At 33.7% G+C, this 27,040-nt stretch overlaps 1 protein-coding gene across 2 annotated transcripts in view; it reads right to left on the bottom strand.

The window, feature by feature from the left end:
* LOC126881944 (protein I'm not dead yet) overlaps positions 1–27,040 on the bottom strand; it is a 335,541-nt gene that overhangs the window by 75,540 nt on the left and 232,961 nt on the right. The window lies entirely within an intron of this gene.

Genomic DNA, 27,040 nt, shown 5'->3' with positions numbered 1-27,040 from the left:
TTTAATAACTACTTATATTTCTGCAACTATTGTCAGAAACATCTTAGTATCTCATTTTAAACACTTATTGACTTACACCGATTGGCTTCTGAGCCATCGATAGGTCTATACAAGAAAAAGCTACCAAGAAATTAATTATACTCATTATAATGCTTCTATATAGATTTTTTAAATTATAATTTTTTTACTTATTGCTGATATATATATATATATTACAAACAATGTGACATTTTAACCTTTACTAATCCATTAGATAATGAATCCATATTAGTTATAATTAATTATCGTTTGAAACTATATCAGCAGCCAATAAAAATAAATTATAACGGAATTAATTATACTGGTTATGCAATAAGGTGAATGATACTACTTTATGTCTTTTTAGAAAAAATGTGGTATATAATAATAAAATGTAATAAAAATGCGTTTGTTAATTGTATAAAAAAACAATCCTTGAAAATAACGGCAACTGAAGAATTTAAGATCTTATGTGTTATTATTTTCGACGTCTTGTATAATTGAAGTAACTGGAGAATGCAATAGAACACATTTTTAAAAGACTTCTATCTACATTATTCGATCGTTAGTATTTTGAAAAGTTTCTTCGAATTACGGTGTACCTACCCAGGTTTACCTACGTCGAATATTTCGCGAAACAAACAGGATTGAAAAACTGAAAAATATGTCAAAAATGAATAACCATTTTCAATTTCGTTGCAAAACGAAAACACAGCCGAACCATATTCTAGTCCAATCAGAGAGTGCTGCAAGCACCCGTACCGGTTTTGAAACTTATTAGTCTCTCATCAGCAGGCAGATATGCTGCTCTCCCTGATCCAACCAAAACAAACCCCAGCGTGCAGTCCCGGATTGCAACGAACGAAATGGCATAGATGCCCTAGCGGCAACTGCTAGCAAAAAGACTAAGTTTTCACTCTAATGGCATATAAAACAACATAATGCTATTCTACATCCAACCAGAATGAAAACAATGGGAACCTGCTCTGGTTACAACTCCGAGGCTTCTACAATTTGCAAGCCATACGGATACTGAGACTAAGGAAGATGAGGGAATTCTACAATTTACAATTCACGTCCCATCTGCTCAGCGCGGTAAAGTTCCAACGATAATGGTTCCCTTCATACTCCACGCAGAGTAAATGTAAATCAAAAATGAATAACCATTTTCAATTTCGTTGCAAAAACGAAAACACAGCCGAACCATATTCTAGTCCAATCAGAGAGTGCTGCAAGCACCCCTACCGGTTTCGAAACTTATTAGTCTCTCATCAGGAGGCACATATGCTGCTCTCCCTGATCCAACCCCATTGGTTCGGCTGTGATTTCGTTTTGCAACGAAACTGAAAATGGTTATTCATTTTTGATTTACATTTACTCTGTGTGGAGTATGAAGGGAACCATTCTCGTTGGAACTTTACCGCGCTGAGCAGATGGGACGTGAATTGTAAATTGTAGAATTCCCTCATCTTCCTTAATCTCAGTATCCATATGGCTTGCAAATTGTAGAAGCCTCGGAGGTGTAACCAGAGAAGGTTCCCATTGTTTTCATTCTGGTGGGATGTAGAATAGCATTATGTTGTTTTATATGCCATTAGAGTGAAAACTTAGTCTTTTTGAAAAATATGTGTTCAATTTTTGTCAAAAATCTATCGAATGACACCAAACATGACTGACACTCCACAACATGGAGGTGGAGTAGAAAGCAACTTTAAAATTTTATGTCCCACATGGGGGTGAGGTGGGGTCAACTCTGAAATCTTTAAAAGGAACCTCCATTTCTTATTGCAGACTCTGATTCCATGGGCGCCACCTAGCTTTTCGGGTGCTGTTAACTATATATGGTTATCCAAAGTATACAAAATATAATGTGCAACATCTTCCCGTCTGGAATAAATTCGTTATTTCGTAAGCCAGTGACTTTAAGGAAAAATCCTGAAACAGGTTCCGTTACAAATAGAGGGCATTACTTTATGTACTTCCTGGAGCAGGTCGTCCTTCTTTCTTAGTTCTATCCTATTTGTCTCATTTCGTTTGTTGGGAGCTTTACTTTAGCTACGAGTAGATTATGATCGGATCCGCATATCGCCCCTGGATATGATCTGACTGTTTGAATTGACGATATCCAGCGAATATTGGTAAGTATGTAATCTATTTGATTTCTAGACCTATCTCCAGGACTTTTCCAAGTATAAAGTCGACGTACGTGGTGTTTAAATCGAGTATTCATGATAGAATAATTGTTTGTGATAGCAAACTCGATTAAACGGTCACCTCTTTCGTTTCTCTGGCCTATACCGAACTTCCCTAGTACATTCTTTATGTTGTCATTCTGTGTAGTGTTGCCAACTTTTGCATTGAGGTCGCCACATATTAAAGTAAGCTCTTTATTTGGTATGTTGGCGATTGTCGTTTCCAGTTTTTCGTAGAACTCCTCGATCTTTATGTCATCTGATGTGCTGGTTGGCGCATAAACTTGTATGATATTAAGTTTATGTGGTTTGCCTTCCAGTTTAAGGAGAACTATCCTATCGCTCACAGCTTTAAATTCGACGACAGACTTTTGTAATCTTGGTAAGACCAGAATGGCTACACCTGTATAGTTCTGGGTCTCAGCGCCAGAGAAGTAAATATAATTGTCATTATGTGTTCTGAAGTGGCCTTCTCCTAACCAATGAGTTTCAGCTAGTCCAGAGATTTCTATATTGCATCTTGCTAGCTCGTTTTCAATAATTGCTATAGCTTACCTGTGATCGTCTTTAGCCCTTGTACGTCCCATGTACCGACCTTCAATATCTGTCTCAGTTTCAGTTTTTCTTAATGTTGTTCTGAAGCTATTTCCTTGTGGCATTTTTATGATTAATTATTTATATGGGAAATAAGCCACAATTAAAATGAAAAAAATAATTTTATTAACGTTTCGACGCCCAAATCGGGTGCCGTTGTCAAAATACAAAATATTACTAAAATAAACTAAAGTGTTGTTGCTAAGCAAAAAAAAATTCTTCTAATAATTTATTTAATCTCACTCATTTATATTGGCAATTCAGACATATATTATACATTTTAAAGTAGAAGACTTTAAAATGATATTGCCAATATTTTATGAGTTGCGTTCCTGGGACGACTTACTGAAAGATAGTTCATTCGATTACATGAAATTAACCCCAACTCAAGAATATCCGTCATAAAAAATTATAGCATGTGATATGTCTTTAAAAAGACAACCAAATGCAACGACAGTAAAATTCTCGCGTTAGAGACTTCATAGTAAATCACAAGGGAAAACCAGGAAAAAACCTGTGATACTATCCCGACATCGTAAGTATTATGGGTAAATATTATGGGCGTAAATATTATGGGCGTCGAAACGTTAATAAAATTATTTTTTTCATTTTAATTGTGGCTTATTTCCCATATAAATAATTATTCAGTTTTTCTGTTTGTAGACCAGTAGCTGAATTTCCACACGATGCCTGGTCATTAACATTTGCGTGGCAAAGTTAGATTACTTAATGCTAAAGAAGAAGATAGATAGATATCCACACCTCGAATGCTTCAATCACTGGCGGATCCAGAAATTTTTTGGGGGGGGGGTCATGGGTCTTGAGGGTGATTGAATTACTTTTCTCTGATGCAAAGTCACTTAGTCTCACCAACCCTAGGGTAAGTGGGTTTACAATTATGGGGGGGGGGGGGGCTCATGACCCCCGTGACACCTCCCCTGGATCCGGCAGTGGCTTCAATATGTTCAGAGTTCCTACTTTTAGTGACCAGGTCACTGCACTTTCTTTTTCTGACGTCATGTTTTGTTGACTTTGAGAGCGAACCCATCTAATTTTTAACTTTTAATCAAGTTTTGCAAACGTTTTAGCTAATTCATAAGAATTCGTCAATTTTCTTGTAATCCGTGGTCTTTAGGTCATTGCTCCACATCTAGGTTATACAAATAAGGAAAAATTAGATAATTGTTATAAATTGCTTGGAAACTATTTATTATAAATTAATGTATGTCCTGATTCTTTCAGGAACACAATTAAATGAATCCATATAATAATTTCCACATTCAATTATCGTTTTTTTCTGTAAACGTGCAGAGCTTTTCCATATATCGGGAAAACCACACTACTATAAAAGCCAGATAGTGCAAGCATGCCAGTAATTACTTTTTTTATTGTTTAACAAATTATATAAATATATTATATGGTAATAGCCCAATCAGGGAACGCAAAATTTTACGAAAACCTCCAAAAAATAAAGGAAGGGTGAAAATTTGGGAATAGGTAGTTGAAATTGTCTATTATTATATAAGAAAAAGTTTACAATTCTACATCCCCTCCATTTTACAAAAATTGGAAAATACGGGGTGAAAAATTTTTCTCGGGGGTGAAAAAATATACGTTCAAAATAAGTCCGGAATTGGATAAAATGACTAATTCTAAGTAACTTTTGTTCTATAGAGTTTTTTTACTAAGTCAATACTTTTCGAGTTATTTGCGAGTGAATGTGTTCATTTTTAACCAAAAAAAATGTTTTTGGACGGTTTTTCGGAGATAACTCAAAAAGTAAGTATTTTAGCGAAAAAATATTCTCTTAGTAAAAATATAGCTTATAAAAAATTGAAAAAATAAATGGTGTATGCGTGAGGTCTGCAGACCCAGTAGATGCAGAGTTGCAGCTAATGAAATGTAGTTTCTTATTCGTCAAATTCCAAATCGAATATTTCAATGTGAAATAACCAAAAAACGGAGCACTTTTCGGGGAAAATTAATTACAACTTTTTTACAAGTTTTTAAAAAAAGGTTTATTTTTGTTTTTTAAAAAACTTCTAACATTAAAAGTAAGTGAGTTACGCTCAAAATATTGTTGGTCCCTTTTATTTTTTGGTAAAAATATGGCGAAAATCACCCCTTAATTAGCTTCTCAAATAAAATTAATAGTTACCCCTTTACAAGTTACGTTACTTATGTATTGTTTATATTATCTATAAGTTTCATTGGTTCAAAGTGCTCAGTTTTGAAAAAAATTGGGTTTAAAATAAAACATTTTTTTAAACATAAAAAACAATTAGGAATACCAAAAATTTCAAAGAGTAATAAAATGTACGTTTTGCTTTTCTGAATATTTTTTATTTTCTGTTTTCTTTTTAGACAAAAATTGGTTATGCTATGGCTGTTCAAAATTTGCCTAAACTCGTGATTAGTTACTACACACATGTTTGATGTCTCGAATTTCCTAAACCGGTGATCCGATTTAAATGATTCTTTTAGTATGTTATAGCCTTATTATTTAAGAATATCGCTGTAATAATATTATTCCTAGACAGGTAAATATCATTTTATACCGGGTGTACTAATCATACTGTGTTTTTTTCTTAAAGTTTGGGACACCCTGTGGAAGATTCTAGCATATAGAAAATATTAAAATTAACACTCAATTGTAGACTTAGGTGTTCTTAACATTTTCCTTTTTGATTCATTTACTTATGTGGGATACTAAAAAAGTTATGTGCGTTAAGAACTATCCATGATTTTCATCAATAAATCCTCATAGTAGGGGAAGAAGGTATGCTAAATTTGCAGTTACTCGAGCGTTATGGGGACCTATTGCATTGTGAAGAGTATGTAATAAAACCAGAAAAAGGTTAAGTTAAGTTTTCCATAACGTGGGGGACTTTTCATTTTTTAATTTAATTTTCCATTTGAAACAATCGCTTTTTTCCGATTATAGCGCTATCTATCCATAAATCGAAAAAATGTGTCGAATAAAAGTTACTTATTTTTACGCAAAGAACCCAAATCTGCAATAAAAATTGGGGGCTCCTATTTAAGATTTTAAATCAAATCCCCCACCCCATCTCAGTGGAGGCTCGTGTTTGGTGCCATTCGATAGATTTTTCAAAAATATTGAATACGTGTATTTTGCAGTTTTTCGATCTGATGTTCATTTCGCGAAATATCGCACGGTTCGTATTTAAAATTTTTAATTTACCCCTCACCCCTTTCCGTGGGGGTTCGTTTTTGGTATCATTCGATAGACTTTTGAAAAATATTGAACACGTATTTTTTAGTTTTTCGATCTGACGTTCATTTCGCGAAATATTCGCTTTTTTTGTGAAACTTTGTGACTCGCCCATTTTCTTAGGCCCCGCTCAAATCGTCAGATTTTTGAAATGTACACTATTTTGCCTGTTCTTAACTTACTTTATTTTAATCTGATGATTTCGAATTTTTCTAATGATAGATTTTCTTCGGACACCCCTTAACGAATTCCCCTGTATTAAGAACCAATCTCTTCACAATCCAGTAGGTCCCCATAACGCTCGAGTAACTGCAAATTTAGCATACTTTCCTCCCTACTATGAGGATTTATTGATGAAAAACATGGCTAGTTGTTAAAGCACATAACTTTTTTATTTTCCAACTTAAGCAAATGAATCAAAAAAGAAAATGATAAGAAAGCCTGTCTATAATTGAGTTTTAATTTTAATATTTTATATATGCTAGAATATTCCACAGGTTGTTCCGAACTTTAAGAAAAAAACACAGTATGATTGATACACCCGGTATAAAATGATATTTACCTGTCTAGCAACAATATTATTACACCGATATTCTTAAATAATAAGGCTATAACATACTGAAAGGATCACACAAATCGAACAACAAGTTTAGGAAATTTGAGACATCAAACATGTCCCATTTTTAAGGTGTTCGGCTAATTTTGCCGGTGTGTGTAGTTGAAGCCATTTTAACTACACCTTTTTTCAAAACGAAGCACTTTGAACTGATGAAACTTACAGATTATATAAATAATACATAGACAAAGTTAGACAAATAAGACATAGACATAATGTTAAAATGTAGATGTGATGTTAATTAGGGGGTGATTTTCGCGATTTTTTACCAAAAAATAAAAGGGACCAACAATATTTTGAGCGTAATCCACTTACTTTTAATACTATAAGTTTTTTTAAAAAAACAAAACAAAACCTCTTTTTAAACACGTTAAAAAAGTTAAAATGAATTTTCCCCTAAAAGTGCTCCGTTTTTGGGTTATTTCAAATTGAAATATTCGATTTGGAATTTGACGAAAAAGAACCTACTTCTCATTAGCTGCAACTATGCTTCTACTGGGTCTACAGATCTCATGTATTATCATTTTTTAAAATTTTTATGGGCTATATTTTTCCTAAGAATATTTTTTTCGCAATAATACTTACTTTTTGAGTTATCTCCGAAAACCCGTCCAAAATCATGTTTTATTTTGTTAAACATGAACATATTTTATATTTTTGCCTAATCAAGTCTCTTCAACTTATTAGCAGTTAAGGTATTTTAAAATTGAATTATTTTGTTCAAGGAGCTCCTGTATTTTCAAATGACATGGAGCTCTGTGAATTCTTTTCTGCGGCTGTAAATAGCTATAAATATATTGGACTGTATAGATTCAGCTATGAGATGATTTGTAGCCTTTCTAATAACGATTTTCTTCTCTTTTCGCTGGTTGTGTTAAAGCGTTTATGCTTTATGTCTATCATTAACACACTGTCTTAAACCGTTCTCGATCATTTGCTGTACTGCAAAGGTGCTCTACACCCAAACCTATTTAACCTCTGCCCAACCCTATTTCGCAACCATGAAAGCCTTTTACCATCAAACCTTCTCTTAATTTCTACTTTACTCTGGAGAATAAGGAGAGAAATATTGTATTTAGTGCCTCCCATTTTATGTCCCAACTACCTTACTTTTCTCATTTTAACTATGTAAGAGGCTTACGTTCTTTATTTAGCAGTTTGAGAACATTCTCATTGCTGGTAAGTATGTGTCGTCCAGGAAATTTTCAGCATTCTTCTTCATAGTTAGGTTTCTGCTGGTAGGTATGTAGTCCAGAGAAATAAGATTTTTCTCGTGACACATCCCCTCCAGGCCGAAACCAAATTTTTTGTGTAGTATGGACATCTATAATAAAAACCTATATGTTTCCTGCAGCCTGAAGTATTTTAAACAAATTTGAGAGTAAGAAACTCATAAATCGTATAAAAAACTTCAATATGGCGTTCGCTGAATATGTCTATCCTTATTGGTTGCTTAGAAAATTGCAAAATAAATCATAAATTTTGAATTTTTATAAATCTTCATAACTTATGTAAAAATTAGCTTAGAACCTTCTTATTACACGAAATGCTGAGACTTCTGGTGCTTAAATTATACCCTAAATTTCAAAGTAATTGGTAAAATAGTTTAAAAGTTATTTAATTCGTTTATCTCAAATTCATTTTTTTTGCAACACTATAAGTCAGAAAATTATGAGGTTACAGTAATACTTCGGACAGTTTATGAAAGAAGAACAATTATACTATTAACTTAATTTAAAAAATGATAAAAAGTCATTTTAAAGAGTGTAAAATTATCTTGGAAAACATGTCGATTTTTTGCTTAGTTAAAAACAATTAGAATAACTTTTTTCCGCATTACTTCAAAATATAATGCAAGGAAAAATAGAAGGAAAACGGAATCCAGGCCGTAGAAGAATGTCGTGGATGCGGAATTTGAGAGAGTGGTTTGGCTGCACCACTAATGAACTTTTTAGGTCAGCTGTAAACAAAGTCAGGGTAGCCTTGATGATTTCCAATCTCCGATAGGAGTGGCACAAGAAGAAGAAGAAGAAGAAGAAGAAGAAGAATAACTTTTTAACCGTCCATTACCCGTAGAAAAATTAATTTTTCATATTTAGAAAGACTGAACTTTTATACACATTTAGAAAGAAAAACAACTGTCCTAGGACAATTAGGGACGAAGTTAGCTTCCCTCCCCTTTTTAATACACATGTTCTTGCAAAGTAATTTTGCAATATTTAGAATTATTTTTTGTCATTTTTTTTAATCAAATTAATAGTATAAATCTTCTTCTTTCATAAACTATCCAAAGTATTACTGTAACTTCATCATTTTCTGACTTGTAGTGTTGCAAAAAAATAATTTGGGATAAACAAATTAAATAACTTTCAAACTATTTTACCAACTGCTTTGAAATTTAGGTTATAATTTAAGCACCAGAAGTCTCAGCATTCCGTGTAATAAGAAGATTCTAAGTTAATTTTTACATAAGTTATGAATATTTATAAAAACTCAAATTTTATGACTTATTTTGCTATTTTCTAAGCAACCAATAAGGATAGACATATTCAGTGAACGCCATATTGAAGTTTTTTATATGATTTATGAGTTTCTTACTCTCAAATTTGTTTAAAATGCTTAACTTTTTGATAATATACGTAAATTTTGATCTTCATTTGTTTATAACTATGTATATCATCAAAATCGGCTGCAGGAAACATAATATAGGTTATTACTGTAGATGTCCATACTACTCAAAAAATTTGGTTTCGGCCTGGAGGGGGTTGTGTTACCAACAGGATATTTTTTCCTTATTTCTCTGAACTAATGGGATCCCATTGACTGACTACGTTTCGTGCCATTATATTTTTAGCCTGTACTTCTTTGTGGCATGAGTGCTATATTATATTTTAATCTAATAGAAGGCTAAGACACCATGTCAAGCGGAAACGCAGTTTATCCGGGACAATAACTCTTAACGTCAGCTAGGACAGAAATATGGACTACCAACTGACAGTGTGTCAGTTGTTTTTAAAATTGTGTCATTTACTCTTTTGTGGAGTACCAAGGCATCTTTCTGATTGGAACTTTTACCACGCTGAGCAGATGGGACGTGAATTATTTAAAATCCCCTTATCTTAATTTCGTCTGGTCACCCGTATGATTTATAATTTTTGAAAATCACGGGGGGTAGTAACCAGAGAAGTGCCACCTGTTGTCAATTTGGTGGTATAAGAACGATATTTATTGTCGTTTTCTGTGCAACTTGATTGAGAACTTATTTTGTTAATTTTTGCTTTAACATACTTGTTATACATATTTGATACATTGCACTAAAATCTAAAAGAAAAAAGAAGGAGTAATAATGAAGATAAACAATAAAACGTGAAAGCAAAGAAAACATCTTATTAAACACTTCTGATAAAAATAATCATAATGGGATTTTATTATCTGCATATTTAAAGTAATAATTAAACAAAATTGAACTGTTGATAAGTGCAAGTGAATTAACTTTTATTTTGCATAACAATACACCTATGGATTTATGTAAATATCAACAGTTTAAAAGACAAAATCGTGACATTTTATGTGCACACTTGATAAAAATTACTAATGTTTGAATAAAACATTTATCGTTATGGATGATTTTGTACTTACATAAAAAATGTCTATCAACAATGTGTAAATAATTATGGCTATTATCTACAAGCATAAAGTTTGCGTTATAACAGTATACAACTTATCTAATAGCCCTTTTATGTGAGTAGAAGTCAGGAATTTTAGTTTTGGTTTATTATTAAACTTTCATTGCGGCTTAAGGTACGATTCCGACAACGACTGCAGACGGCAACTGCAGGCGGCTGTTAGAGTTTTCACCATAACGACGTCATTACTTTGCACTGTTAATTTGTATATTTATTAGCAACTGCTGTTCGGCAGAAACAGCAGTTGCTAATAAAGTTGAAACAGTAGTTGCTCAGCGTGCCCTGCTGAATTAAGACACGAAATAGAAATCAGTTTTCAGGAAGTAGAGATAGCCATAAATTCACTCAAAAATAGAAATTCACCAGGACCAGACGGAATAACCAACGAGCTTCTTAAATACGGAGGAGAAAGTATAACCCTAGAGATGACAAAACTTATACAAAAACTAATACAACATACCAGACGCATGGAGAAACAGCATAATGTTCAAGAAAGGAGACAAAGAAGACCCCAAAAATTATAGAGGCATAAATCTACTGAACACCGCACTTAAGCTAACCACAAAAGTCCTAACCAACAAAATCAATAAACTAACAACTCTGTCAGATGAACAACAAGGATTCAGATCCGGAAGATCCTGCGTAGACGCATATTGAGTACAATAAACCAGCATATCTATATTTTATATAAATATGTACTACCGGCTTTCGATCGCATCCAAGTCGAAGACGTCTTAAATTTACTGTATAGAAGAAACATACCAATCAATATTACACAAACCATCGAAAACATCTACTTTCATAATCGAATACAGGCAAAGATAAATGGAAAACTAATGCAGTTTATACCAGTACAAAGTGGAGTCAGACAAGGTGACTCGTTAAGCCCACTGCTCATTAATATAATAATGGACGAAATAATAGAAGCAGTACGTAAGGGTCATGGTTACAGAATTGGGAACAAAGAAATCCAAATATTATGTTATGCAGACGACGCCGTCGGCATTAATCGCCGAGACAGAAGACCATCTCCAAAGATTAACACACATCTTCAATACAACAGACAAGAAATACAATATGATAATATTCAGCAGAAAAAACAAAATGTATAACAACATATAAATACCCACTACGATGTAAAATCGAAATTGATGGGAAAATAATAAAGCAGGAAGCAAGGTTTAGATATCTGGGAATAAATATAACCAGTTCCGGAGATGTTGAAGAGGAAGTACGACAACAAAGCTTAAAAGTAAGTAAACCGGTGGGATCTCTTAATGACACAATCTGGAAGAACAAACACCTAAGACAAGATACAAAAGCAAGAATCTACAGTATTTCTCATGATCATTTTTCAGTGCGTAACAAATGATAGGAAAAAGGGTAAGTCCGTGATAATACACATTTATGACATTTATTCTAACATGATATTTTAGTTAAATCTGACAGTTGTCACATTTTATTTTCAATTTGGAATAAAAACAAATCAAAAGTGTTTCTTGCATTTATAAAATGGTATTTTCTTTGATTAGTATAGTCTTATAAATTATACAGATTATATTTGTAATATTATTATCTAATTAAAAAAAATTATTTTTTTATTATGGCGCCATCTATCGACAACTAGAATAACTAGAATAAATGTTATAAAAATGTCACCGACGAAATGTAATCACCGACGTGCCTTTTTTTCTGTCACATACAATTTAATGCGTTAGAAAGAAATCGAAAAACTGTGACGCACTGAAAGATGATCATGAGAAATACTTTATAAAGCAGCAATTAGACCTATATTGACATACACGACGGAGACAAGACCTGACACATCTAAAACGAGACGACTACTAGAAACAACAGAGATGAAAATACTCCGACGAATATCAGGGAAAAGTCTGTTAGATAGGGAGAGAAGTGAAAACATAAGAAGATCATGCAATATCTTCTTCTTCTTCTTCTTCTTTTTGTATAGACATGAATCTGTCTGTTTTTTCAATGTGCCTCTAGTAAGTTGTCGTTCCATCGTTTTCGTGGTCTTATCACTGATCGTCTTCCTATTGGGGAACCGTCTCTCGCTGTTCTGACTACCCTATTTGTTGTCATTCGGCTTATGTTGTCATTCCATTCTATTCTTCTGTTTCTTACCCAGTTATTAATGTTATCCACCTTGCATCTTCGTCGTATATCTGTACTTCTAGCTCTGTCCCATAGAGTCTTACCATCGATTTTTCGAAGGGTTTTCATCTCCGCTGTTTCGAGCAATCTTTTTGTCGTCTCTGTGTCGGGTCGTGTTTCTGCCGCGTATGTCATTATTGTTCTGATGACTGTTTTGTAAATTCTGCCTTTCATTTCTTTTCCGATATTTTTATTTCTCCATATTGTGTCATTCAGTCAACCTGCGGCTCTGTTTGCTCTATTCACTTGATCTTCCACTTCTGTTTCGAGTCTTCCGTAGCTAGATAGTGTAATGTCTATATATTTAAACTCCATCACTTGTTCTATTATCTGACCTTCCAGCTCCAATTTACATCTTATTGAATCTGCTGTTATAACCATTCATTTTGTCTTTTTTGAGAAAATTAACATGTTAAATTTTCTGGCGATTATGTTGAATTGGTGCAGCATACGTTGTAAATCATCTTCACTTTAAGATATTAGTATTGGATCGTCCGCATAGCAGATTATTTTAAGTTATTTTTCTCCCATTTGGTATCCTTTTTTAGTTCTTACTTTTTTTATTATTTCGTCCATGATTAAGTTGAACAATAAAGGACTCAATGAAAACCCCTGTCGTATCCCATTGCCGGCTTCAATTGGGTCAGTTAGTTCATCTTCCACTTTTACTTTTATTGTGTTGTTCTGGTAGATGTTTTCTATCGTTTTAATTATTCCCAGAGGTACCTCTCTCGAGTATAACAAGTGGATAACGTCCTTTAATGTGGCCCTGTCAAATGCTTTCTTAAGGTCCACGAAACATAAATATGCCGGTTTGTTTTATTCCAACGATTTCTTTTGAACTTGCCTCATTATAGCCGACCTAAAACCTTGTTGTTCTTCTGCTAATTCATAATTGAATTTGTTATAATTTCATTCAATTTGTTTGTTATCACTTTTGTTGGTAATATTAATGTTGTGTTTAATAAGTTAATCCCTCTGTAATTCTCCGGGTCTGATTTGCCTCCTTTTTTGAAGAGAGGTATTAGGATGCTTGATCTACATTCTTGTGGTATTCTGTTTTGTTCTATTATTTTTTGTATTAGTTTTAATAGTTGTTTAGTTAGATCTTGTCCTCCGTACTTTAGAAGTTTTTTCGATATTCTGTCCTCTCCTGGAGATTTTCTATTTTTTTATTTTCTTAATGCTTCCTTTACCTCTCCCTCCTCGATGTTTATTTCTTCGTTTGTCGTAACTTCAGGTGTTGGTGGTTCATTGTCGTCGCCTTTAGCAAATAGAGATCGGAAGTAGTCTGCCCATGTTTCCTTCTCAATGTGTTTTGCTTTTATTAATTCGTTCATCTCCTTTCTTTGCCCTCTGGTCATTCTCATACTCCTTTTTGTGTTCCGTAGAAGTCGTGTTCCATCTGTTTTGAGAAACTCTGCCAGTGCTCCCTTTTTATTTGTCTCACTAAAGTGTTCGTTTCGTTTCTGATTTGTTTGTAGTGATTGTATGCCTGTTGTGTTTGTTTTGTTCTGTATTGTAAAAAGGCTTTCTTCTTTTCTTCGCATTTTATCTTAACTTTCTCTCTAAACCACGGGGTTTTCTTCTTTAATATGTGAGTATTCGTTACTTTTCTCTCTCCAAGTGATTCTGTTGCAGCGTCGATTATGGTATTTTTGAGTTTTTGCCAGCTTTCATTGATGTTATCGTTTTCTAATATTCCATTGTCAGCAATCTTCTCTGATATTCTTTTCCTGTATAAGTATTCCGTGGATTCCGTATGTAGTCCTTCGACTTTGATTTTTGTTTGTGTTGGTGTTGCTCTCTTAGGTGTGAAATATTTCATAATGATTCCTATTTTACATAATACTAGGCTATGGTCGCTACCTACATCTGCTGAGTTGAGGCATCTTACGTCGATTATTTTTGATGGATGTATATCTCTGTTGGTTACAACATAATCTATCATAGATCTTTTTCCACGGGTGTTATTGAATGTATATTTGTGTTGGTCTTTGTGGTCAAAAAATGTGTTGTTTATTCAGGGCCGGCCCGTCCATATAGGCGAACTAGGCGGCCGCCTAGGGCGCAAAATCCGCCTAGGGCGCAAAATTAGGGACGTAGTACTTTCTCATGTAGTAGTTGTGTAACTCGCAGAGACAGAAAAATCACTGGGTAATGAAAGGTGAAGGATATTTTATTTTAGTTGTCTTATAAAATAAGAAAACGCAAAACTATAACTTAACGTTAACATTAATTACTCGTTTTGGCAACCTCGCTGAGCGTAAGCCTACTTAGTGGCGCAGTGGTCGCGGCAACCCCACACTCTTCACTTCAGTCAAGCCAGCAGTCATAGCGTGAACGTGAACAGAATAAGAGTACTAGTCTGTCATTAGGGCGCTGCGTGTTATGCATTTTCACTTTTCAGTTTAGTGTAGTAGTGCAGTGTTGTTGACTTTGTTTGTGCATTGATTGACAGTAGTAGTAGTTGTTAATTTACGATAACAAAACTGCAAAAGGAAGTTTGAATTAACAAGTAAGTAGCTTATACTCTTCATATTTATAATTTTTTTCAGTCATCATATCATATAGGCCATTGTCATATTGTTGTTGTATATAGGCCTAAATCAAATCAAAATTGAGATTGTTTAATTATCATAACTTAAAGAAAACCCCTTGTGAACACTTGCCTCTGTTTCGCCTACGATGCCGATGTGATTGATTAGGAACTGGCTGCTGAGTGCTGGTCATGCTGGCTGCTGTTCTGGGATTTGGGCGAACTGAGTGGTTGTTTAATTTATTTAATATTACACAATATGAATGTTGAATGAATTATTAGTTTTGAAATCCACCTGGACATTTCTAATTTTGCTTCCAAATATTTATCAAAACAAATTATTTTTTGTTGAAAACAGTATAACTTGACTTTTTAAGCAAGAATGACCATTGGATTTTTTTGTAAAATTTTTTAACTTCTAATTTCTATCAAATTGATTTCAAAATTAGGCCTACTTTAAATGTATTTATAAATAATATTAAAATAATAGGCTATTAATGTAATTTTATTTAAGAGAAGTCCTTGCTTCTTGGGGGTGTAATCCTAATTTCATATCTTGAGTAAAGACATTCAAAATTTTTTCATTTTTTCAAAATGAAGTTAGCTTAATCCAATCATTGTTTTCTTTCCAGATATGATGTCAGGAAAACACTCGGGCTCTTGGTTTAAGAAAAGAAGACAGGAAAGAGAGGAGTCAGCAAAAAAAGCTAAAGGGTCTTTTGAAAAATATTTAATTAAACCAAATGACACAACTCTTAGGGAGGAAAGTTATAATGAATCACCTTCCACCTCTGGAAAAACCAACCAGCTCCTACCTCAAGAATATGCTACAGAGAAAACAGATACTGAATCACCTTCTACTTCTGGGGGAATCATCCAGATCCAACCTCAAGAATGTCCTAGGAGGATAACAGCTATTGAACCGCCATCTACTTCTGCAGAAAACAACGAACGTCAACTGCAAGAATTTCAAAATAATTTCGTTGAAATGGACGTTGACGTTACAGATAATGCAGTGGAATTACTGCCGGAAAATTCAATCTCACCCAAAGTTACGCTTGATTATGCTGATCCAGCGTCTTGGGACACTCTAAATATTAATCGCCAAACTTTACGAACCATTTTAGTAGAGCATGGACCTGACCAAGTAAAAGGAAAATTTCCGAAGGGTGTGAATAACAGAAAATTTTCTGACTTTCATTATAGAAGGAGGCTTCCAAATGGTGAATATGTGTACCGAGACTATCTTCAATACTCAAAATCTACCGACAAAGTTTTCTGTTTTTGTTGTAAGGTGTTTGGCGGCATAAATGTCTCTTCTTCATTAGGCAAAAGTGGTTGTAATGACTGGCACAATATGTCGGCCCTCCTTGAAACGCACGAAACATCAAATGATCACCTTCAAAACTTTGAAAAATGGAAAACACTGAAAAAAGCACTTAAAAAAAATTTAACTGTTGACAATGTTTATGAACAAAAAATAAAACAAGAGGAAATTTACTGGCAGAAAATTCTAGAACGGCTGTTTGCTCTCGTCAAAACTCTTGGGTCCCAAAACTTGTCATTTCGCGGCACGACAGAAAAATTAGATGTTAATGACAACGGAAATTTTTTAAAATTTATTGAATATTTGGCCATGTTTGACCCAATAATGAATGAGCATCTAAGAAAAATCAAAAGTGATGTCAACAGGCACACTCATTACTTAGGGAAAAATATACAAAATGAGATGATTCAAACTTTAGCTAATGCAATAAATGCAGATATATTGTCCTCAGTACATACGGCTAAATATTTTTCTATTATTTTAGACTGCACACCAGATGTTAGTCACGTAGAGCAAATGACAATTATTATTCGATTTGTTGAACTACCAAAGTCATCTCTGGCATCCTCAACAGAAGTATCTAGTTATCATCAAGTACTTGTAAAAGAACACTTTTTGGGATTTGTGCCTCTCACTGAAAGTACCAGTGGTGAGTATATGACGGAAGTAGTTTTAGAAAAGTTAAAAGAGATTTCTTTGCCTGTAGAGAATATTCGTGGGCAAGGTTATGACAACGGAAGCAACATGAGAGGAAAAGAAAGTGGAGTTCAAAAGAGAATTTTAGATGTCAACCCACGTGCATTTTATGTTCCATGCTGCTCACACACTTTGAACCTTGTTGTGAACGATGCAGCTTCGTGCTGTGTAGAGGTTACTACTTTTTTCGATGTGGTTCAACGAACATATGTGTTTTTTTCGGCATCAACTCGACGATGGGATGTTTTGCGCCGTCATGTTCCAGCTTTGACATTAAAACCCTTAAGTGATACAAGATGGTCCAGTCGAATTGATGCACTAACGCCTCTGCGGTACCACTTGTCTCATGTGTGTGATGCTTTGGAGGAGATTTCTGAGGACACTTCTCTAAAAGGATCAAGTGGCAGTATTGCGAAGGTAGAAGCACTTGGATTACTTAAACACCTCTCAGACTTCAAGTTTATTGTTGCCCTTGTTACATGGCACAATATTTTATTTCAGGTAAACCTAACCAGTAAGATACTACAAGAAAAGGATTTGAGTCTCCAGAAAGCAGTTAGTCACCTGAAAAAAACCGAAGAGTTTTTGGTTACAGCCAGAAGTGATGTACAGTTTCAGAGAGTTCTGGTTGATGCTAAGGAAGTAGCAGAAGAAGTTGGAATAGAACCAATTTTTGAGAGGGAGAAGGTCCGAATAAGAAAAAAGAAGAAAATGTTTGATTATGAATCAACAGATGAATCAGAAAATGTTGCCAGTGACCCGTCAGAAAGTTTCAAGATTCAATTTTATTTTGCTCTTTTAGACACGGCTGCTAATGCGGTAAAAGAAAGATTTTCCCAGTTAAATACAGTATCTGGTGTCTTTGGATTTTTATACAACATTACTGATCTTAAAAACAAGACTACATCTGAGGTTAAGTCGATGTGCAACAACTTAGAAAAATCATTAGGAATTCAAAAAGATGGACGTTTAATTGAATCTGATATTGATGCTGTAGGACTGTGTTCTGAATTGAAAGCAATTTCTCATCATCTCATCGACTCTATATCAAGCCCTGAAGAAGTCCTAAACTACATTTACCAACACAACCTTGAGAATGGATTTCCTAACATATGTGTAGCACTTCGTATTTTGCTTACGATGCCACTTTCTGTAGCTAGTGCAGAACGGAGTTTTTCCAAACTTAAATTAATTAAAACCTATCTCCGCAGTACAATGTGCCAGGAGAGACTTGTAGGTCTGGCGACAATATCTATTGAAAGTGAGAGAGCAAGACAAGTAGACTTAAAAGTTCTCATTCAAGAATTTGCTAAGCAGAAAGCAAGAAAAGTGCCCTTAGGACTTTAGTTTTTAGCCAAGAAATACTGTTAATTTCTAATCTGTATTTAAAAGTGACTTTCAGTCCGAAGTTAATAGAACAGTAATCCAATAGCAAACAATATTGCAATATGTTAGTCAGTGTATTGTTTAAGACAGTGTTATAAAAGATTTGTAGACTAACTTTGAGTCTCCGTTTTTTATGATGAAAATTATATGTACAGAATTCAACTTTGACCCATTAAACCCATATGCCTTTGGTTAAAGTACGTCTTATGTAATTACATTTGCTTTTTATGAAATTAAAGTTTGTGTTATGTAAAATAGCAGTTATTTTATTTATATATCCCAGTCATTAATCAAAGGTTTATTAAATTAAATTAAATTATTAACATAACACAGAGTTGAAATACCGTGTCCCGGTAAAGTGCTAGTTGAACTTTTTCAACTGTAATGAGGGCGCAAAATTTGTTTTCGCCTAGGGCGCCGCAAACCCTAGGGCCGGCCCTGTGTTTATTCTAAGTTCGTTATTTGTGCAGAAGTTTATCATCAGTTCTCCATTTTCGTTTTTAACATTTTCATTGCGTTTTTGCTTAATTCCGGGTATTACTTGGTTACCTATTCGAGCGTTAAAATCTCCCAGTATTATCATCTTCCCTCTAACTTGATCTACTACTTGTTGTAATTCGTCATAAAAGATTTCCCTTTTTGTTTGAGGCTTGTTATTTTCTGGGCCGTATACTCCGATGATGTTCAGGTCTTCCTTTTCCATTCTAATTTTTGCTGTGACAATTCTTTCCGATATATATTGACACTCTTTGATGTGATTTTGGTATTTTTGATGTATTAGTAATGCTACACCTTCTTTAGCCCTGTTTTCTTTTGCTACTCCACTGTAGATTAGTATATATTCGCCTAATCTTGATTGTCCTTTTCCTTTCTTTTTTGTTTCCTGTAGAGCGCATATATCTATTTGTTTCTCTTTTAATACTTGGGTGATTTCTTGATCTCTAGTGTTGAGTGATCTGATGTTCCATGTGGTAATTCTCATCAATGTTTTTCTTTTGTTCTTATTTGTCGCCATGGTCGTCTTCATATGATCAGTCCGGTTCCGAGGCTTCGCATTGTTTCTTTGAGCAGTATTAGTTTTTCCGATTGGTAGGTTGCTAACCTTGCCAATCAACCCTTCACATTTTATCCGGGCTTGGGACCGGCTGTGGTAACCGAAGAGCTACTCGATCCACCACGCAATTACCCCAGGCAGTGTTATCATGCAATGTAGAAGACATAAATGGATGGATGACAAAACGGAAACAGGAGTGGAACGAACACATTAGTAGAATGGCAGAGGATAGGATAGTACGAATAGCACGGGATAAGTCACCAAATGGACGAAGAAGTATTAGCAGACCAAGAAAAAGATGGTGCGATAACTTAAACAATTTAGGAGGCTAATATTGAAGAAGAAACAAGCTTTAAAGTCTACACCACAAGAAGGAAGAAGAATAAAAATAGCAAAGAACCTTTATGTGTATCTCCTGATCCCTGTTATTCTTAGTCTTGTAAAATTGTAAAAGTTGTATTGTTTTAATTAACTATTTTCAATGGGAAATAAGCCACAATTTTACCAAAAAAAAATGATTTTATTAACGTTGCCCAAATCGGGTTTCGTTGTCAAAACACAAAATTGAAAATAGTTGATTATAAAAATGTCACAAGGAAATAGCTTCAGAACAGTTGTATTTTTTATTGTAAAATAACAACCCATATAAAAAATCCACTAAAATCGTACAAGCCATGTACCAAGAAAAAAACTAAAATCGTATAAAATCAGGAGATTTGAAGAGAGAAGAAGAACAAATCCACTGGAAAATATTACTTAATGAGCTACAGTTGAGTCCGCGAGTCTTTACCCGTGCATCATCACTTAAAGCATACGAAATAAGTCGGAAATCTATTTCACGCAACAACAACTGACAGAAAGTGGCTACTGTTCAGATTACGGGTTTTATTATAAAATTTGACGTTATCAAATATTAGAATGTCAAATGTAAGTTTTGCTTCAAAATTTTTGCGCAGAACTACAGCTACATTTGAAGTTTCTTAATAAATTCTTTTATTATTATTGATTAATAAATAAATAAACAATATATAAAAAAATCCAATTACATATTTTATTTTTGTTATTTTATTCACTTTGACGGAAATCTAAACACAGTCATTTCTTTATTGTGTGAATGACGTTAGCTTTGTATGTTTTAAATATTAATTGCCTAAATATAATTATTTACCTTAAAATTTCAAAGCCCAATATAAAATTAGTTGTGAAAACAACTGTTTGTGTAATATAAAGGAACTTCAATACGCAAAAATTCGACAAAAACCGCAAAAAGTTCAACTGACTGACAGCCACAAAATTAAACAGATCAGAAACGTCAAACAAATTGTGCTTAAAATATGAAAACATACCGAATCGTCTTTTTTTGTACCTATCTCTTTTCAATGCACTGAGTCTAGGTGGTTCATAAAAATAACATGTGTTGTTACTTAATAACAAGCGGCAGCTGGTTTGTCATGAGTTTCATGCATGGAAGAGAATGATGCTAGATAAAAAGTATGTGTTTTATCTCGCCAGGTATTAATGACGCACGGGTAAAGACTCGCGGACTCAACTGTATATTGGACGTACAAACGAAAAATAAGCAATAAAAATTAGAAGTAGGTTTATGAAATTTATTGTACCATAAAAATAATTATTATAATACATATTTGGTTTATGGTCATCGAAAACATTTCTTGTAAGTATTCTCGAAGAAATTATAGTCTGCTGTAACGTTGGGAATTACCTGCCACCTGCGACCTAGTTCTTCTAAAAAAATATCCAAAAGAAGCGGATATGTAGGTACATGTGAAAAATACAACGCAGGCATTACTTTCAATAACCTGTAAGTATTCTTCTTTATACACCAACTAGCTTAAAATTATGAAGAAAGAAATAACCAGAATTCTAAGACTGGAAATTAGGTACGTATTCGCGATGTTACAAAGACTACCTCTAGAAGCCAACTTTTATTCAAAGGTGAAGAGTCCATGTTAATCATTTTATATTACCCAATAATTAATTTAAGAAGTATAAAAATAAATAATGAATATTATGCTCCTTCTCAGAAGCATCTTTCAGTGCGTCACAGTTTTTCGATTTCTTTCTAAGGCATTAAGTTGGAAGTGGCAGAAAAAAGGTACGTCCGTGATTAAAGTCATTTATAACATGTTTTCTAGTTGTTGATAGGTGCCGCTATAATCAAAAAAAAAATGATTTATGTATTATCTATACGACTATAATCTGTACGTTCCTTTTTATAAATGAAATAAACACAATTGATTTGTTTTTATACCAAATTACGATTACGATTTTGACAACTGTCAGATTTCACTAAAATGTCATGTTATGATTCTCGTAATTCTTAAAATCATAAATTACATCATTAATGGCACACTGAAAGACTGAGAAGAACTTGGAATTATAGTCATATAGATGTAATAGGTAAATAATGGGTAAATACCTAAATTTTTTTCCAATTCTAGCGCCATCTATCAACAACTGGAATAAATATTATAAATTTGTATGTATCATGGACCTACCTTTTTTCTGTCACTTGTGACGCACTGAAAGATGTCTCTGAGAAGGAGTATACCTACCTACTTTTTCAAATGAATGTGCGCTCAGCGTTTGACAATGAAAACACCCTAAAACTATATTGAATGGGTTGCATGTGAGAGTTCACTTTAAATAAAGTAAAAAACAGACGTACTCTCAAACATTTATTGTAACTTCTGACGACTGGTTTCGCTCTCTACAGTATGTAGAGCATCTTCAGGTCAACGGTTACAATTCACTAAATGCTACAAATAAAAACTAGAGTTAGAACAATGTCTGGTTATAAAAGATGCTAAAGATCCATAAGATCAAGCCAACATTGAACAACATACATAAAAAGTAGTTAAGACAGCAGACAAATACATATGCATGTACACTCGGGGGCGGCAACAAACGTCCTCAAGCTAACAAACACATGCAAATCTATGCTGTCTGTAATCATGCAATGATATCATTGCAATGATGTACATGACATGTATGCTGTCATGATTACAGACAGCATACATTTGCATGTGTTTGTTAGAGGACGTTTGTTGCCGCCCCCGAATGTACATGCATATGTATTTGTCTGCTGTCTTAACTACTTTTTATGTATGTTGTTCAATATTAGCTTGATCTTATGGATCTTTAGCAACTTTTATAACCAGACATTGTTCTAACTCTGGTTTTTATTTGTAGCATTTAGTGACTTGTAACCGTTGACCTGAAGATGCTCTGCATACTGTAGAAAGCGAAACCGGTCGTCGGAAGTTACAATAGATGATTGAGAGTACGTCTGTCTTTTACTTCACCCTAAAACTAGTTCAGAGGGTCGTCGTTGTGACTTAACATCGCGAATTAACGCTTCCACTATCAGATCAGAAACCGTTTATCAAATACACGTTTTGAAAAAATTCATAACTTTTACCCTTTGAAGTCAAAATGTCAATAAAGTATTTCAAATTGTTTGAAAGAAGGGGAAAGAAGAAAAAGAAGAGAAGAAGAGAAAAATATATCTATGAAAGGTTAAACAAAACTTGTGATTTTTTTAAAATCACTGGCATTAATCAAAAACAGAATCAGTAAAAGTAAATCTGTATTTTTAACTGTATTTGATAAATTGTATTGTGTAATATTCAAATTTTTATAAAAAGTAAAAATACCTAAAACTTCTTCAAACACTTTAAAAAAACTTTAATGAGTTTTCCCCGAAATGTGCTTAATTTTTGGTTATTTTACGTTAAAATATTCGGTATAAAATTTGACGAATATGAACCTATTTCCAGGTTCTATGAACTCTGCTTCTACTAGGTATAGAGACCTAATAATATATACACCACTTTTTTTACTTACTTTTTTACAGCTGACGAATAAGAACATTTTTTCATGAGCTACAAATTTGCATTTACTGAGACAATAGACTTCATTCTTGTATAAGCTACATTTTTGCTATTTACTTACGAATACTTACTTTTTGAGTTATTTGCTAAAAATCGTATGAAAACGTTGTTTTTTTTTCTTGTTGAATATTGTCACTCATAATTAACTCGAAAATTATTGACTGTACCACTTAGGTGGTGACATTTTAAATTACACGGTATCGCCGTATAGGGCTTTTCATCGATTGTCATTTGTTTCGAGCTTCTGTCATGTGTCACATAATATTAATATATCTACGTCATACGTCTTTGGTTTGTATCATTGTTATATACCAATAACGTATGACGTAGATATATTAATATTATGTGACACATGACAGAAGCTCGAAACAAATGACTGAATGAAAAGCCCTATTTCACGTTCATTTACTAGGCTATAACATAGATAAGTTTTTGTTATGTAAGTCGCATTTAGTAATTTTTTAAAGGGACCCCATTTCCAATTCTGCGGGGGGGGGGCCAGACGGATTTTGTTACGCCACTGATGATACTAGCAGAAGGACAGAAAAGAATAAAGGGAAATAATGAACCAAAATTTTATCAATAATTTAAAATTTTCGTAAACCTCCAAATTTTTAAGATAAACCTTATACGAGTATAAGTTATAGCTAAATATGAGTAAATTATAAGACCGGTAACTTTTTAGAGATATATGCTTTATGACAGAAAAGATCGATCACATATGCCCATGGAAATAGCTTACTGAAGAAGCTAGACTCGAAAACAAACATGTCAACATATTTACTGATTGGTTATGCAAATGTGAACATCGTGCTTTTATATAAATAAAAGACAATATATTACATCAATTCAGCTACTTATACTTTGCGACAAAAGTCGAGAATATCATTAATAGACTGTATTCGCTTCCATGAAATGGAAACAAAAATCGGAGATTATGGATTTGGTTTAAGAAATGAACGAGGTCGTAAACTAGCTGAATATTTAGAAGAACAAAATGTGTATGCCATAAACTCTTTTTTTAAGAAGAAGGCAAACCAGAAATGGACGTGGGCATCACCGGATAGTAGAACAAAAAATGAGATAGACTACTTCCTATCAAAGAAAAAACATATCTTCAAGGCATCACAGCGTTGAACTCTTTCACCACGGGAAGTGACCATCGACTCTTAAGAGCACGAATATGCATCGACCAGAAAAGAGAATAAAATAGAAGATTTAAGAAACAACCAATACTAGACCAACAAAAATTAAAAGAAAATGGCGAAGCGTTCAAAAAAATCATTAAGGAAAACCTAATATTAAATGATACAACAGACATTAATGCGATTAACACTACATTAAAGAATAACCTTATACAAGCAGGAATAAAGGTTGCTAAGAAAACAAAACAAAGAGACAACAAAATAAGCAGAGAAACGAAAAAACTTATGGAAAAAAGACAACAACTTCTAGCAACAAACAGTAGATACAGCACAGAATATAAAGAATTAAACAAAACCATTAAAAGGAAGGTAACGGAAGACATCAGAAAATATAATGAAACAAAACAGAAGTAGAGAAAGTAATAGAAAGATATCGCGGAGTAAAATGTCTAAACCCATTACTAGGGAAAAACGTCATAATATTACTTAAAAACAAATATGGAAAGGAGCAAAGCGACTCAAGGAAAATAACAAATATAGTAGAATCCTTCTATAGCGAATTATATGACACAAAACAGGAGCCTGATAATAACTCAAAAGAAAATGTAAAAAGAAGAATTAAAAATGTCAACTCTGAAATTCTACCCGATATAGACGTCCATGAAATCCAAACCGCTCTATCTCAAATGAAAAATAACAAAGCTGCCGGTCCAGATGGTATTCTTGCTGAAATGTTTAAGGAAGGTAACCAAGCTATTATATAGGAGCTAAAACTCATATTTAATCTATGTCTACACAAGGCAGAAATACCTCACGAATGGAATGAGAGTATTACAATACTGCTATTCAAAAAAAGGAGACAAAAGAGACTTAAAAAACTACAGACCTATCTCACTACTCTCACAAACTCTTATACAAATTCTTTATTAGAATTATGTATAACTAATAGACTAACAAATAAAATGGACAGTTATCAGCCAGTGAACAAACAGGTTTCAGAAAAGGGTTTAGTACCATAGGTCATCTCCTCACTATGAAAATATTGATAGAGAATGCAAACGAATACAACCTAGATTTATGTTTAGCCTTTGTAGACTATGAAAAAGCGTTCGATAGTGTCGAGATATGGGCGATAGAAAAAGCTCTAAATGACAGCAGAATAGACTCCAGGTACAGGCAACTCTTACATAACATCTATAAAATAGCAACTATGACAGTCGAATGGGAAAATAAAACAAACAAAACTAATCCCATAGAAATACGTAGAGGCGTAAGACAAGGAGATGTAATATCCCCAAAACTCTTCAACTTAGATCTGGAAGACATCTTTAAAGAACTGGAATGGGAAGACATGGGTATCAACATAAACGGGAAGAATCTCAATCACCTCAGATATTGCTATGATGTTGTCCTTATTACAAGCAACCAAGAAGAACTAGCCACAATGCTGACTCAACTAGCACACGCATCGGAGAAGATAGGATTAAAAATGAACATGAATAAAACCAAAATCATGACAAATACAAACAACAGAATAAATGTAAATATAAATTATGTCAATATTGAGGTTGTTGACGAATATATATACCTGGGTCAAATATTCAAAGCTAATAAAGAGAACCAAACAATTGAAGTACAGAGAAGAATCCGATTGGCGTGGGCAGCATGTGGAAAGTTAAGATGGATATTAAAAAGCATAAAGATACAACAGTACCTAAAAACCCGTGTATTTGACTAGTGCATCCTTCCTGTTCTGACGTATGGCTCAGAAACATGGGCATTAACAAAGGCCAACATAAACAAAATTGAAAAAACTCAGAGAAAAATGGAAAGATTCATGTTGAAACTACAAGACAGAAAATCAAACAAATGGATAAGAGAGAAAACAAAAGTAAAAAATGTAACTGACCACATAACAGGGTTAAAATGGAGATTTGCGGGCCACAACGGAAGACAGAAAGATAAAAGATGGAATGCTGAAATACAAAACTGGAGACCGTTGACAGGAAGAAGAGGAAGAGGAAGATCTCAGATGCGATGGAAGGACGATATTGTAAAAGCTGCAGGAACTAACTGGAAAAGCGCAGCCACGGACAGATGGAAATGGAAAGATTTGGAGAAGGCCCATGTCCAAAGTTGGATAGAAATGGGCTAAAGAAGAAGAAGAAGATTCGCTTCCATATCTCTTATCATAATTAAAAAAGTTAAACTGGATTCTATCTATAATAATGAAAAATACAGATGCATATATTCCAACACAGAACTTAGAGTACCAAATCAAATCTAAAAAAAGAATATCCCCGAAAAATAATTTATTACGGGCGTAGACGCAAAATTTCGGCTCCAATATTTTTAAATCCATTAATTTTTTTCGAATTCTGAGAAAACTAATAAATATTTTTGAAAAATTTGAACTCCGAATGAAAGTTTACATTATTACCGAAGGCTGAAAGTCCCTTAGAATAA

Source organism: Diabrotica virgifera, chromosome 3 (assembly GCF_917563875.1).
Source record: "Diabrotica virgifera virgifera chromosome 3, PGI_DIABVI_V3a".
NCBI classification, from domain to species: Eukaryota; Metazoa; Arthropoda; class Insecta; order Coleoptera; family Chrysomelidae; genus Diabrotica; species Diabrotica virgifera.
The sequence above is the reverse complement of the archived record's forward strand: the minus strand, read 5'-3'. Positions and strand labels throughout refer to the sequence as shown.